Here is a 15,997-nt window from a genome sequence, read left to right on the forward strand (position 1 = left end):
TTCTCCAAAAAGTTGTTTTTGTTTTGTCATTATGAGGTATTTTGTATAGATCGGTGAGAATAATATATTTTGAAATCAATTTTCAAATAAGGCTATAATTTAACAAAATGTGGGGTCTGAATAATTTACGAATTCACTGTACCTACCTCAAAAACCTCAAACCTGCACATTGATGTGGTTCTGGTACTCCCTGTATATAGCTCCACATTGATCTGGTACTGGTACTTCCTGTATATAGCTCCACATTGATCTAGTACTGGTACTTCCTGTATATAGCTCCACATTGATCTGGTACTGCTACTCCCTGTATTTTGCTCCACATTGATCTGGTACTGGTACTTCCTGTATATAGCTCCACATTGATCTGGTACTGGTACTTCCTATATATAGCTCCACATTGATCTGGTACTGGTACTTCCTATATATAGCTCCACACTGATCTGGTACTGGTACTTCCTGTATATAGCTCCACATTGATCTAGTACTGGTACTTCCTGTATATAGCTCCACATTGATCTGGTACTGGTACTTCCTGTATATAGCTCCACATTGATCTGGTACTGGTACTTCCTGTATATAGCTCCACATTGATCTGGTACTGGTACTTCCTGTATATAGCTCCACATTGATCTGGTACTGGTACTTCCTGTATATAGCTCCACATTGATCTGGTACTGGTACTTCCTGTATATAGCTCCACATTGATCTGGTACTGGTACTTCCTGTATATAGCTCCACATTGATCTGGTACTGGTACTTCCTGTATATAGCTCCACATTGATCTGGTACTGGTACTTCCTGTATATAGCTCCACATTGATCTGGTACTGGTACTTCCTGTATATAGCTCCACATTGATCTGGTACTGGTACTTCCTGTATATAGCTCCACATTGATCTGGTACTGGTACTTCCTGTATATAGCTCCACATTGATCTGGTACTGGTACTTCCTGTATATAGCTCCACATTGATCTGGTACTGGTACTTCCTGTATATAGCTCCACATTGATCTGGTACTGGTACTTCCTGTATATATCTCCACATTGATCTGGTATTTGTACTTCCTGTATATAGCTCCACATTGATCTGGTACTGGTACTTCCTGTATATATCTCCACATTGATCTGGTACTGGTACTTCCTGTATATAGCTCCACATTGATCTGGTACTGGTACTTCCTGTATATAGCTCCACATTGATCTGGTACTGGTACTTCCTGTATATATCTCCACATTGATCTGGTACTGGTACTTCCTGTATATAGCTCCACATTGATCTGGTACTGGTACTTCCTGTATATAGCTCCACATTGATCTGGTACTGGTACTTCCTGTATATAGCTCCACATTGATCTGGTACTGGTACTTCCTGTATATAGCTCCACATTGATCTGGTACTGGTACTTCCTGTATATAGCTCCACATTGATCTGGTACTGGTACTTCCTGTATATAGCTCCACATTGATCTGGTACTGGTACTTCCTGTATATAGCTCCACATTGATCTGGTACTGGTACTTCCTGTATATAGCTCCACATTGATCTGGTACTGGTACTTCCTGTATATAGCTCCACATTGATCTGGTACTGGTACTTCCTGTATATATCTCCACATTGATCTGGTACTGGTACTTCCTGTATATAGCTCCACATTGATCTAGTACTGGTACTTCCTGTATATAGCTCCACATTGATCTGGTACTGGTACTTCCTGTATATAGCTCCACATTGATCTGGTACTGGTACTTCCTGTATATAGCTCCACATTGATCTGGTACTGGTACTTCCTGTATATAGCTCCACATTGATCTGGTACTGGTACTTCCTGTATATAGCTCCACATTGATCTGGTACTGGTACTTCCTGTATATAGCTCCACATTGATCTGGTACTGGTACTTCCTGTATATAGCTCCACATTGATCTGGTACTGGTACTTCCTGTATATAGCTCCACATTGATCTGGTACTGGTACTTCCTGTATATAGCTCCACATTGATCTGGTACTGGTACTTCCTGTATATAGCTCCACATTGATCTAGTACTGGTACTTCCTGTATATAGCTCCACATTCCTCCATTTTTGTGTATTTTATTTTATTCCTCTTGTGTAACTACTTTATTTGATTTTTAAACTGTATTGTTTAATAGGAAGGGCTCTTAAGCAAGCTTTTTGCGATAAAGTCGACACCAGTTGTATTTGGTGCATGTGACAAATACAATTTGATTTGATTTGAGAGAGAGCTCATAATGGAGGGTGTGGTGGACTAGAGGAGAGAGCAGCAGGTGAGGGTTTGGTAGAGGTGGAGGAGAAGAGAGAGAGAGAGAGAGAGAGACCATAACGGAGGGTGTGGTGGACTAGAGGAGAGAACAGCAGGCGAGGGTTTGGTAGAGGTGGAGGAGAGGAGAGAGAGAGAGAGACCATAACGGAGGGTGTGGTGGACTAGAGGAGAGAGCAGCAGGTGTGGGTTTGGTAGAGGTGGAGGAGAGGAGAGAGAGAGAGAGAGAGACCATAACGGAGGGTGTGGTGGACTAGAGGAGAGAGCAGCAGGTGAGGGTTTGGTAGAGGTGGAGGAGAGGAGAGAGAGAGAGAGAGAGAGACCATAACGGAGGGTGTGGTGGACTAGAGGAGAGAACAGCAGGCGAGGGTTTGGTAGAGGTGGAGGAGAGGAGAGAGAGAGAGACCATAACGGAGGGTGTGGTGGACTAGAGGAGAGAACAGCAGGCGAGGGTTTGGTAGAGGTGGAGGAGAGGAAAGAGAGAGACCATAACAGAGGGTGTGGTAGACTAGAGGAGACAACAGCAGGAGAGTCACCAAGCCAGGCCTGGTAACAATCAGTCTTTCAAAGCCATAGCTCTAGTCCTCATAATGGGCCTGCTGCTTTAGACACCAAGGTGGGGGTGGGAGTGGGCCGGGGGGCTTGGTGTGGGTATGTGTTCATGTTGTGTGTGTGTGTACACAAACATGTTCTGTCATTCCGCCATGCGTGCCAGTACAGTACAGTATATCTACAGTTTCATCTTGTTGTGTTGGCCCTTGCTCCACAACATCATTGCCTATCATTGACTATCATTGACTGCATGGCATCATAAGTAGCTTAGATGCAGGCTAATGATAATAATCACTACAGTCTATTGATCTCTGTGCATGTGTGTGTGTCTGTGTGTTTGTGTCTGTGTGTGTGTATGTTGTGTGTGTGTGTGTGTGTGTGTGTGTGTGTGTGTGTGTGTGTGTGTGTGTGTGTGTGTGTGTGTGTGTGTGTGTATGTTGTGTTTGTGTGTGTACATGGTGTGTGTGTGTACGTGTGTGTGTGTGCGTGCGTGTGCGTGTGCGTGTGTGTGTGTGTGCGTGTGTGTGTGTTTGTGTGTGTGTGTGTCACCACCATTGATCACATCCTCCCTCCTCCTGCTCCTCTCTTGTTAATTATCTGTCTTTGTCTGCTGACAGTGTCTGATGCTAGCTCATGATACCGGCCCAACCTGGCAACGTGCCTACTCTGCTCTGTATTGCCAGTCCTCTAGAGTGCACACACATGCATGGACGTATACTGTACACATGAATATACACTTGTGTTTATGCACATACACACACATCTTCATCATCCTCCTCACTTGAATCGCTGGCAACCCGGCTGGTTGAGAAGACCATGCATTGATCACATCAGTATAAACACATGTAACACATGCACGCACACACACGCACGCATATACACACACACACATACACACATACAGTGGGGCAAAAAAGTATTTAGTCAGCCACTAATTGTGCAAGTTCTCCCACTTAAAAAGAGAGGCCTGTAATTTTCATCATAGGTACACTTCAACTATGACAGACAAAATGAGAAAAAAAAATCCAGAAAATCACATTGTAGGATTTTTAATGAATTTTTTGCAAATTATGGTGGAAAATAAGTACTTGGTCAATAACAAAAGTTTATCTCAATACTTTGTTATATACCCTTTGTTGGCAATGACAGAGGTCAAACGTTTTCTGTAAGTCTTCACAAGGTTTTCACACACTGTTGCTGGTATTTTGGCCCATTCCTCCATGCAGATCTCCTCTCGAGCAGTGATGTTTTGGGGCTCTTGCTGGGCAACACGGACTTTCAACTCCCTCCAAAGATTTTCTATGGGGTTGAGATCTGGAGACTGGCTAGGCCACTCCAGGACCTTGAAATGCTTCTTACGAAGCCACTCCTTCGTTGCCGGGCGGTGTGTTTGGGATCATTTTCATGCTGAAAGACCCAGCCACGTTTCATCTTCAATGCCCTTGCTGATGGAAGGAGGTTTTCACTCAAAATCTCATGATACATGGCCCCATTCATTCTTTCCTTTACACGGCTCAGTCGTCCTGGTCCCTTTGCAGAAAAACAGCCCCAAAGCATGATGTTTCCATCGAGGGAAATTATCAGTGGTCTTGTATATCTTCAATTTCCTAATAATTGCTCCCACAGTTGATTTCTTCAAACCAAGCTGCTTACCTATTGCAGATAGGTCTTCCCAGCCTGGTGCAGGTCTACAATTTTGTTTCTGGTGTCCTTTGACAGCTCTTTGGTCTTGGCCATAGTGGAGTTTGGAGTGTGACTGTTTGAGGTTGTGGACAGGTGTCTTTTATACTGATAACAAGTTCAAACAGGTGCCATTAATACAGGTAACGAGTGGAGGACAGAGGAGCCTCTTAAAGAAGAAGTTATAGGTCTGTGAGAGCCAGAAATCTTGCTTGTGTGTAGGTGACCAAATACTTATTTTCCACCATAATTTGCAAATAATTCATTAAAAATGTGATTTTCTGGATTTTTTTTCTTCTAATTTTGTCTGTCATAGTTGAAGTGTTCCTATGATGAAAATTACAGGCCTCTCTCATCTTTTTAAGTGGGAGAACTTGCACAATTGGTGGCTGACTAAATATTTTTTTGCCCCACTGTATACACACACACACTTTGGCCCACAAAGGCGTCCATTGTTCCTAACAGAATTCCAATTTGCTGGAAATTGAAAGCAGGTGTTGTGCCGTGGTCTTTGGTGCTTTGCATCTCACCCCCCCCCCCCCGCCCCCCCCTCCTCCTGGCCACATTGAAGGAACTCTGTTTGAAATCACGTCTGGGACACAGATTGTAACCTCTCTGTATATTGTCATACTCTAGCCTCTGTCATAAATTCTGGACTTTTATGGCTCAGACGGTAGTTCACAAGGTTGCTGGTGCAAGTCCCGCTTTTGCAATTCTCCCCTTCTGTAATTCTCCCCTTCTGTCATTCTCCCCTTCTGCCATTCTCCCCTTATGCCATTCTCCCCTTCTGTCATTCTCCCCTTCTGCCATTCTCCCCTTCTGCCATTCTCCCCTTCTGCCATTCTCCCCTTCTGCCATTCTCCCCTTCTGCCATTCTCCCCTTCTGCCATTCTCCCCTTCTGTCATTCTCCCCTTCTGCCATTCTCCCCTTCTGCCATTCTCCCCTTCTGCCATTCTCCCCTTCTGCCATTCTCCCCTTCTGCCATTCTCCCCTTCTGTCATTCTCCCCTTCTGCCATTCTCCCCTTCTGCCATTCTCCCCTTCTGCCATTCTCCCCTTCTGCCATTCTCCCCTTCTGCCATTCTCCCCTTCTGTCTTCTCCCCTTCTGTCATTCTCCCCTTCTAGCATTCTCCCCTTCTGCCATTCTCCCCTTCTGCCATTCTCCCCTTCTGACATTCTCCCCTTCTGCCACTCTCCCCTTATGCCATTCTCCCCTTCTGCCATTCTCCCCTTCTGCCATTCTCCCCTTCTGCCATTCTCCCCTTCTGCCATTTTTCCTCAATTTCCGCTACTCCCCCTCAATCAAATTCCTTGTTAATGTCTTTTAATGCAGTTCCAAAATCTGGGTTAAGCAATTGCAAAGTGTGGCAGCTTTGATTGTTGCTAGTTCTTCAATTAATGTGCTATACCTTCAGGGAATCAGTTGATGCAGATTCAATCTTCAACAGTGTTTACTGTTGAAAATTATTGTTCCCCTGAGCTAAATTAATTTCACCCAGGGGTGCAATATACCTAGGGTTGCCAAAATCCTGTAACTTTCCCATAATGCCCACATTTTCCAAGAATCCTGTTTGGAGGATTCCTGGATTTTCTGCTTATTCCCTCCTGATTCCGCGGTAATCTTTCAACCAGGTTTTCTGCTTATTCCCTCCTGATTCCGCGGTAATCTTTCAACCAGGTTTTCTGCTTATTCCCTCCTGATTCCGCGGTAATCTTTCAACCAGGTTTTCTGCTTATTCCCTCCTGATTCCGCGGTAATCTTTCAACCAGGTTTTCTGCTTATTCCCTCCTGATTCCGCGGTAATCTTTCAACCAGGTTTTCTGGAAAACCGGGAATTTACTGGATTTTTACAATCCTAACTGAACCATACAAACAATAATCTATCTAGAACCTAAAAACATTATTCAGCTGTCCCCATAGGAGAACCCTTTGAAGAACCGTTTTTGGCTCCAGGTAGAAGAACCCTTTTGAGTTCCATGTAGAACCCTTTCCACAGAGGGCTCTAAATGGAACACAAAGGGTTCTACCTGTAACCAAAAATGGTTATCCTATAGGAACAGCCAAATAAGCATTTCTGAAGCTTTTTTTCTAAGTGTACTGTACTGTAGATAGGACTCGTAATGGGTTAGCATTGAGCCTAAAACGCATTTTACAAATGTTCCATCCCGAGAATAAATAACTTTGAGCCATATATTAAAAACATTTTCTGAGCCCTACATGAATAATATTTAATGAGCACGAGCCCCAAAAAACCCAAAAGATTGTGCCGTTTTCCAATAAATATATCACATAGACTACTGAACATTACCCACGACAGAAAAACATAAAAGCCCATAGATGTAGCCAGCTATATGCTCTCTTGGGTAAATAAATGAAACTAGCTCCAGCAGGCTCATCTTTTTGAGTGTGAACTGTATTACTGTACTGTATATATGGACTGGAATTATGCACATTGTTCAAACCATGATAAAACAGGGAGAGAACATACGACTATGGTACAACACATGTGGCTAACAAAGTTACAAGTGTAGGCTGGAGAATTTGATTATAATTTTGAAATATAATAGGGCCTATTTGTATGATTAGCAGGTAGACTACTTCCCCTGATGTAATTAGCCTTCCTCCTCTTTCTCTCTCTATAGTTGCTTCATTCTTTCCTCGCTTTCAACAGTTAAATGAAATACGTTTATTTGTCCTCATCTTCATCATTCTAATGACACCCTTGAGTAATACTGGACCAGAATTAGATGCAAAAGGTCTTCCCTTCTCTTCACCAATATTGAATGATTCGCTCTTCTTTCAAACTACCCCTGAGATCTATTGGCTGCTGTATTTAACATTCAGCAAAAAAAGAGCTTGCGTCCCTATTCGATTAGTCTGTTGGTGTAAGAAATGCTAAAAAAAAATGATGTCCAGCGAGCTGTTCTGGTGTAGCTTTTCCTGCATGGGACTCTCAAGTGGTGTTTTAAGGAGAGGCCAGCGGAGCACAGGTGCTTGCGTGTTGTGCAAGAGACAGAGACAATATGTTAGAAGCTTATTACGCATAACTGTAACGTCCGTTGTTAAATGGAGACCAAGGTGCAGCGTGGGAGGTGTACATTTTCTTTTCATTATAAATGGTCCACCAAAAACAATAAACAACTCAATGAACGTAAAGCTAGGAGTGCAAACACATACAACAACCAAAGACAAGATCCCACAACTGAAGGTGGGAAAAAGGGCTGCCTAAGTATGATCCCCAATCAGAGACAACGATAGACAGCTGCCTCTGATTGGGAGCCATACTCGGCCAACAAAGGCCACCCTAGTCACACCCTGACCTACCAAATAGAGAATTTAAAGGATCTCTAAGGTCAGGGTGTGACAATAACCCATCATTAATTAGCTAAATATAAGGCTAATACTGCATTGAATGTATTACTTGAAAGAGGTAGGCTAGTACATCAATATATATAAATCTAGAACATTATTAAAAACATCATCTATTTTGGATGCAATTTGAATGTTCAAGTTGATGCAGAGAGAGAGAAAGACAGAGTGGCCTAAAAATAATCAAAGACCCCAGCCACCCCAGTCATAGACTGTTCTCTCTACTACCACATGGCAAGCGGTACCGGAGTGCCAAGTCTCTGACAAAAAGGCTTCTCAACAGTTTTACCCCCAAGCCATAAGACTCCTGAACAGGTTAACAAATGGCTACGTGTGCCCTCTTTTACGCTGCTGCTACTCTCTGTTTATCATGTATGCATAGTCACTTTAACTATACATTCATGTACATACTACCTCAATTGGCCCAACCAACCAGTGCTCCCACACATTGGCTAACCGGGCTACCTGCATTGTGTCCCACCACCCGCCAACCCCTCTTTTTTACGCTACTGCTACTCTCTGTTCATCATATATGCATAGTCACTTTAACCATATCTACATGTACATACTACCTCAATAAGCCTGACTAACCGGTGTCTGTATATGGCCTTGCTACTCTTATTTTCAAATGTCTTTTTACTGTTGTTTTATTTCTTTACTTACCCACACACACACACACACACACACACACACACACACACACACACAGACACACACACACACACACACACACAGACACACACACACACACACACACACACACACACACACACACACACACACACACACACACACACACACACCATGTCCCCACCCTGAGCGTTGATTCATCATGCAGAGGCCGTAGAGAAGCCCGATTTAGACATCGCATATCATTTAACAGTTCAATTTCAGACCATAGGCTCTGCTCAAAAGTAGTGCACTACATAGGGAATAGGGTGCCATTTTCGACGCAACCAAGGCCATTGATCCAAATCTGACTACTTCCCTCCCCACTTCCCTGACCTCTCAGCCAAGGGTCAAATCAGTACTTTGTAGGTGGTGAAAGATCCGTTTAACCTGTTATGGTTTGAACAGAAATCTATCCAATCTCGAATACTCTCTTTGTTCCACAACAGTTTGACCTTTGACCAGTCACGACTGAAGAATGGGATGCTCGATGCTCAGTGAGTTGAAAACCTTAGGTGCATTTCCATGTCAAATGAAAAGCAGGTATCTTCTCATGTGGAGGGAGGGAGAGGGAGAGGGAGAGAGAGAGGGAGAGATTTTGATAAACTCCCATATCTATTGGGGGAAATTCCACAGTGTGCCATCACAGCAGCAAGATTTGTGACCTGTTGCCACAAGAAAAGGGCAACCAGTGAAGAACACACACCATTGTAAATACAACCCATATTTATGCTTATTTATTTAACCATTTGTACATTGTTACAACACTGTATATATGACAAATCCAGCTTTCATTTGTATACCATGTGTTTGTTCCCGAATATGTATAATATGACATTTGTAATGTCTTTATTGTTTAGAAATTTCTGTATCTGTAATGTTTACTGTTAATTTTTATTGTTTATTTCACTTTTGTATATTATCTACCTCACTTGCTTTGGCAATGTTAACACATGTTTCCCATGCCAATAAAGCCCCTTGAATTTAATTGAATTTAATTGAGAGAGAGAGAGAGAGAGAGAGAGAGAGAGAGAGACAGAGAGAGAGAGAGAGAAGGGTTGCATTCCTATCCCCGGGAAGAGAGGAAATGGAGTGTGGTCCCTGGACAGACTGCCTTTCTTCCTCTCCCAAACTTTAACCATCTTCTTCCCTTTAAAGTTCTACTATCCCCCCAAACCTCACCCCTGTGTTCCGCTCTGACCCTCATCCAAACTCCCCCAAAACCTCACCCCTGTGTCCCCCTCTGACCCTCACCCATACTCCCCCCAAACCTCACCCCTGTGTCCCCCTCTGACCCACACCCATACTCCCCCTAAACCTCACCCCTGTGTCCCCCTCTGACCCACACCCATACTCCCCCCAAACCTCACCCCTGTGTCCCCCTCTCCCCCACACCCATACTCCCCACTACCCTCACCCCTGTGTCTCCCTCTGACCCACACCCATACTCCCCACTACCCTCACCCCTGTGTCTCCCTCTGACCCACACCCATACTCCCCACTACCCTCACCCCTGTAATCCCCCATATACCACCTAAACCAATCTCTACATAGATGAGCTCCTCCCTGATATGGTTGGGAGTTGGAGCTGGAATGTGTCTTTAGAAGGACCTCTTCTCTCTCTTTAGGTTTACTGAATGCTTCCCAGTGATGGGCCATTAGAGACTGTTACTCCATAAACAGGGCTGAGGGAGGCTTTCTGTGGTCTCAATGTGTTTTATGAACTGTTAACACCTTTACGATTTCAACCACAGTGTGTGCATCTGTGTGTGTGCGTGCATGCGTGTTTGTGCCTCTGTGCCTGTGTGTGTACTTGCTTGTGTGTGTGTGTTCGCTTAGACAGTGGTATGTTTGTGATGAACTAAAGAGGCCTGTCGTCTTTTTTTTGATTTTGGCATGCAGGCCTGGCTAATAGCTGACAGTGACGTTAGTGTGTGTTTGTGTGTGTGTGTTCGTGTGTATGTGTGTGTGTGAGTGCGTGTGCGTGCTGGCCCCATGCCTGTTCCTCCTCTCCCAGTGGAGAAGGACAGAGCAGTGCCTTTCAGTATGACTCCCTCCCTCTTCTCCTCCATTCTGGCTCTAAGTGGGGTCACGGTCGCAGTACCGCAGTGAAACTTTTCATTAGCTGAGTGCAACTGGGGAAGAGGAACATGGGTTGTGATTTACTGGACCTTCTAAGCAAACACACACACACACTCTCAATTCAATTCAATTATCTCTCTCTCTCTTTCTTTCTCTCTCTCTCTCTCTCTCTCTCTCTCTCTCTCTCTCTCTCGCTCTCTCTCTCTCTCTCTCTCGCTCTCTCTCTCTCTGTCTCTCCTCCCCTCTCTCTCTCTCTCTCTCTCACTCTCTCTCTCTCTCTCTCTCTCTCTCTCTCTCTCTCTCTCTGTCTCTCTGTCTCTCTCTCTCTCTGTCTCTCTATGTCTCTCTCTCTCTCTCTCTCTCTCTCTCTCTCTGTCTCTCTCTCTCTCCCTCTCTCTCTCTCTCTGGCAGTATAAGAGAATGTCAGCTCCACGTTGTTGTGTTGTGTTGTGTGGTGTTATTTACATTGACGGCCATCAATGTGATACTTGTTTTGAGACTGCTAGAGTATGTCTGTGGCAGAGAGATCAGTGTACTCTCTCCAGAGTGTCAGTGTCTTGATGGGCCTAGTGTGTCTACTGTACATCCTCTTCTCTGCTCTCTCTCTCTCGTTCCTCTCATTCCTCTCTCTCCTCTTTCTCTTCTCTCTCTCCTCTCTCCTCTTTCTCTTCTCTCTCTCCTCTCTCCTCTTTCTCTTGTCTCCTCTCTCTCCTCTCTCTCCTCTCTCCTCTTTCTCTTCTCTCCTCTCTCTCCTCTCGTTCCTCTCTCTCCTCTCTCCTCTTTCTCTTCTCTCCTCTCTCTCATTCCTCTCTCTCCTCTCTCCTCTTCCTCTTCTCTCCTCTCTCTCCTCTCTCCTCTTTCTCTTCTCTCCTCTCTCTCCTCTCTCCTCTTTCTCTTCTCTCCTCTCGTTCCTCTCTCTCCTCTCTCCTCTTTCTCTTCTCTACTCTCTCTCCTCTCTCCTCTTTCTCTTCTCTCCTCTATCTTCTCTCTCTTATCTATCTTCTCTTCTCATGAACCAGGTGCTGCCAACTGTCAGAGGCCTAGAGGGGATGGAGGGCAGAAGAGGTTACTGCAAGGCCATGGCACACACTCAAACACTCACCCCCCCCCTCTCTCTCTCTCTCTCTCTCACTTTCTCTCTGTCTTTTTCACATCCACCATCTCTCTCTCTCTCTCTCTCTCTCTCTCTCTCTCTCTCTCTCTCTCTCTCTCTCTCTGAAGGTACAACTCACAGATGCTCTCTGGCATGACAGCAGTACAAGCCTCATTTGGACTCCTGTCATGAAGACGCTTGATGTGTGTGCCAGTAGAAGTGTGTGTGTCAGTGTGTGTGTTTGTACCTGTGTGTGTGTTTATATGTGCATTTGATGTTGTGGGCCCATCCATCATCTTAGGGATTGACGGGACATGGCGAACCTAGTTGCCGTGGCAGCAAGGTAGCCATGGCACCTGGCTGTGACACAGCTGGTTGTGTGTGATTGGTGGAGCCAGCGGTTTTCAGCCAGGTCCTCTTTAACATAAGGGTTTAAAGTCACACTGAGGTGATCCATGGCTGTTAAAGACTTAATGGCCAGCGAGCAGCTGCCAGTATCCCAGACAGCCCCAGACAGCTGCCAGTATCCCAGACAGCCCCAGATGTGCGGTTGGACAGAGTTTCATTCCAGAACAGGTTGCTTTGCCTCCCTTCTAGCCTTGTTCTCCTACCCTGGTGGGTCAAATCTGCAAAAAAGAACTGAACAAGGAAAGTAGGGAGAGGTCTACTTTTAAAACGTTGTCCTCAAAATAGTTATAGACAGAAAAGCCCACCGGTCAACTTACCAAGCAAAACATGGTTTCAGACAGCCTGACAGACATAAACTGAACTCAGCTCCAAGGTGACCAGGTAGTCTTAGGAACAGACAATAAACCTGGTCTATCCACTTTAGCAAACTTTGTCCTCACCACCCACCCAATCCTGCACGTTTCTATAAAACCTCCACCCTCAGCTGGATGGAGCAGGGGGAGACTGCATGGCTGAAGAGGTCTGTCTGGGAAAGGGGGACACCTAGTCAACTGAATGCGTTCAACTGAAATTTGTCTTCCGCATTTAACCCAACTCCTCTGAATCAAAGAGGTGCAGGGGGCTGCCTTAATCAACATCCACGTCGTCGTTACCGAGGGAGCAGTTGTTGTTGGGGGTTAAAGGTACAACGGCAGATGGTTCCACCTTGGCGGCTCAGGGATTCAAACCAGCGACCTTTCGGTTACTGCTGGTGGAGCAGTGGGAGACTGCGTGGCTGAAAAGGGGGACTGGTGTACTGTTAGTCTGGATAGGTGTAACAGCATTACAATAACACAAGACCGAGTCCACTCAATCAACAGATCTGGGGAAGAAAGGTCTGTTTGTTAGAGTGGCAGTGTGTGTGTGTATGTGTTTGTGTGTGTGTGCATGCGTGTCTGTGCGCGAGTGCGTGTGTGTGTTTCGTCGGGTTCCATGTCATTAGTTTGAGTCACTGTGGTTATGTGGAAATGTGACTCAAAGTTTTGCAGAGTTAGTCTCAGCCAATACCTTGGTCTATTAGCATTACAATTAAGCAATGATTCACACCCTTAGCGGCTAGCTGTTAGCTTTGTAGCAGCAAGCTATCCATTAGCTTCCCTCTCTGCGTCTCTATTTTTTTATTTTATTTATTTCACCTTTATTTAACCAGGTAGGCTAGTTGAGAACAAGTTCTCATTTACAACTGTGACCTGGCCAAGATAAAGCATAGCAGTGTGAACAGACAACACAGAGTTACACATGGAGTAAACAATTAACAAGTCAATAACACAGTAGAAAACAAAGGGGGAGTCTATATACAATGTGTGCAAAAGGCATGAGGAGGTAGGTGAATAATTACAATTTTGCAGATTAACACTGGAGTGATAAATGATCAGATGGTCATGTACAGGTAGAGATATTGGTGTGCAAAAGAGCAGAAAAGTAAATAAATAAGAACAGTATGGGGATGAGGTAGGTGAAAATGGGTGGGCTATTTACCAATAGACTATGTACAGCTGCAGCGATCGGTTAGCTGCTCAGATAGCTGATGTTTGAAAATGGTGAGGGAGATAAAAGTCTCCAACTTCAGCGATTTTTGCAATTCGTTCCAGTCACAGGCAGCAGAGTACTGGAACGAAAGGCGGCCAAATGAGGTGTTGGCTTTAGGGATGATCAGTGAGATACACATGCAGTCTATGCAGTCAGTGGCTAGCTTGTAGCCTTCTAGCAGCTAGCTAGCCGTTAGCTTCCCTCTCTGCGGCCCTATGCTTTCAGTGGCTAGCTTTTAGCTTTGTAGCAGCTAGCTAGCTGTTAGGGTTCCTCTCTCTGCAGTCAAGGTCAGTCGTCATCCCCCTCTGGAGCTTAGCAGGCGTGTCACTGGGTGACAAAAGCCATTAAGATGTAGGGAGATAGAGGAGCAAAACGCTGAGAAACACACTTTTATAAAAGCTCAGAGACAAATTGGCAGTGGCACATGGGAGAGAGACAGAGAGAGAGGGAGGGCGGGAGGGAGAGGGAGAGAGAGAGACGGAGGGAGGGGACTGCTACTCCAGACTCAGAGCTCACAGACTGTGAGGCTATTATGTCTTTCATCAGAACCAGGCTAGGGCCGGGACAATACCCGTGTGTGTGTGTGTGTGTGTGTGTGTGTGTGTGTGTGTGTGTGTGCGTGCGTGTGCGTGTGCGTGTGCGTGTGTGTGTGGGGCAAGGAAAGAAAACACGATTGAACTTCTTTAGAAAAACAGCCCTGCATACCACTGCTGGTTTGCTTCTGAAGCTAAGCAGGGTTGGTCCTGGTCAATCCCTGGCTGAAAAAAGAAATATCCCAATGCCCCAGGGCAGTGTTCCCAATCACTGCCCTGGGGCATTGGGATATTTCTTTATTTTTTAGACCAGAGGAAAGAGTGCCTCCTACTGGCCCTCCAACACCACTTCCAGCAGCATCTGGTCTCCCATCAGCGATACTGCCCTGTGTAGGGTGCCGTCTTTCGGATGGGACGTTAAACGGGTGTCCTGACTCTCGGAGGTCATTAAAGATCCCATGGCACTTATCGTAAGAGTAGCGGTGTTAACCCCGGTGTCCTGGCTAAATTCCCAATCTGGCCCTCAAACCATCACGGTCACCTAATAATCCCCAGTTTACAATTGGCTCATTCATCCCCCTCCTCTCCCCTGTAACTATTCACCAGGTCGTTGCTGCAAATGAGAACGTGTTCTCAGTCAACTTACCTGGTAAAATAACGGATAAATAAATAAAATGTTGGAAACAAACATCATGTTGTCATTAAGAGTCATATTTATTTTACGAGCGATAGCACACGTTTTACATACAGCAGGTTTTTAAATGACCAAAGAGTTTGTTCTGCTTCATGTTTTAATTTTTGCCAATAGAAAAAATATCCCGAAAAAGTATCGTCAGTAGTTTCTGGACTGCATTTAGTAGACTCTTGTACTGTATTCTGTGTCGTATCATTGGGGGTAAAGCAGCCATTTCCAGCTCAGTCGTTTGAAGGCTAAACAGAGATTTGTTGTAGCGTTTCTAGAGCTTATCTCTCCTCAGGCTGCACTGAGGCAAGGCTGCCTGCTCATCTATTTACAGTACACCCCCCCCCCCCCCACCCCACACACACACACACACGCACACAAATAGATAGATACACACACACACACACACACACGCATGGATGCACGCACGTGCACAGACACACACACACACACACACACACACACACACGCATGGATGCACGCACGTACACAGACACACACACATACACACACACACACACGCACACACACACACACACACACACACACACACACACACACACACACACACACACACACACACACACACACACACACACACACACACACACACACAGACACACGCATGGATGCACGCACTTACACAGACACACACACACACTGGCACACGCACGTACACAGACACACACACACACGGTTGGTTTCTAGAGATTCTGGGCCCTGTGGCTGCTGTGAGGCCTGTTCCTCCTCTCTTCCTCATGAATTAATCATTTAATAAGATAACTTCAAAGAGGAAACATCCTGTGCTGGAGAATGGGCTGGGCTGCTACTGCTGCTACTACTAACTATGACACTCCCACACACTGCTTCACACGCTACGTGTGTGTTTGTGTTTGTGCGGGTCATGTAGTGTGTAGCGTGTGTGTGTGTGTCCAACCAGTAGCAACCGCCATCTCCTCTTTTGTTTCCTTAAACACACAAGCCTGTGTATTGATTATATTCATTACAGAAACGCTGAAGGCTGTCGATAGAGGCACCATTCACTTGCTAATTTCATAATATGAATTGTTGATCTTATCCAG

The 15,997-nt window shown here is 45.2% G+C and overlaps 1 protein-coding gene across 1 annotated transcript in view; it reads left to right on the top strand.

Moving 5' to 3' along the window:
* Positions 1 to 15,997, top strand: part of LOC139412871 (tensin-1-like) — a 192,228-nt gene that overhangs the window by 33,502 nt on the left and 142,729 nt on the right. The gene's annotated exons all lie outside the window — the stretch shown is intronic.

Source organism: Oncorhynchus clarkii, chromosome 7, assembly GCF_045791955.1.
Source record: "Oncorhynchus clarkii lewisi isolate Uvic-CL-2024 chromosome 7, UVic_Ocla_1.0, whole genome shotgun sequence".
Classification (NCBI taxonomy): domain Eukaryota; kingdom Metazoa; phylum Chordata; class Actinopteri; order Salmoniformes; family Salmonidae; genus Oncorhynchus; species Oncorhynchus clarkii.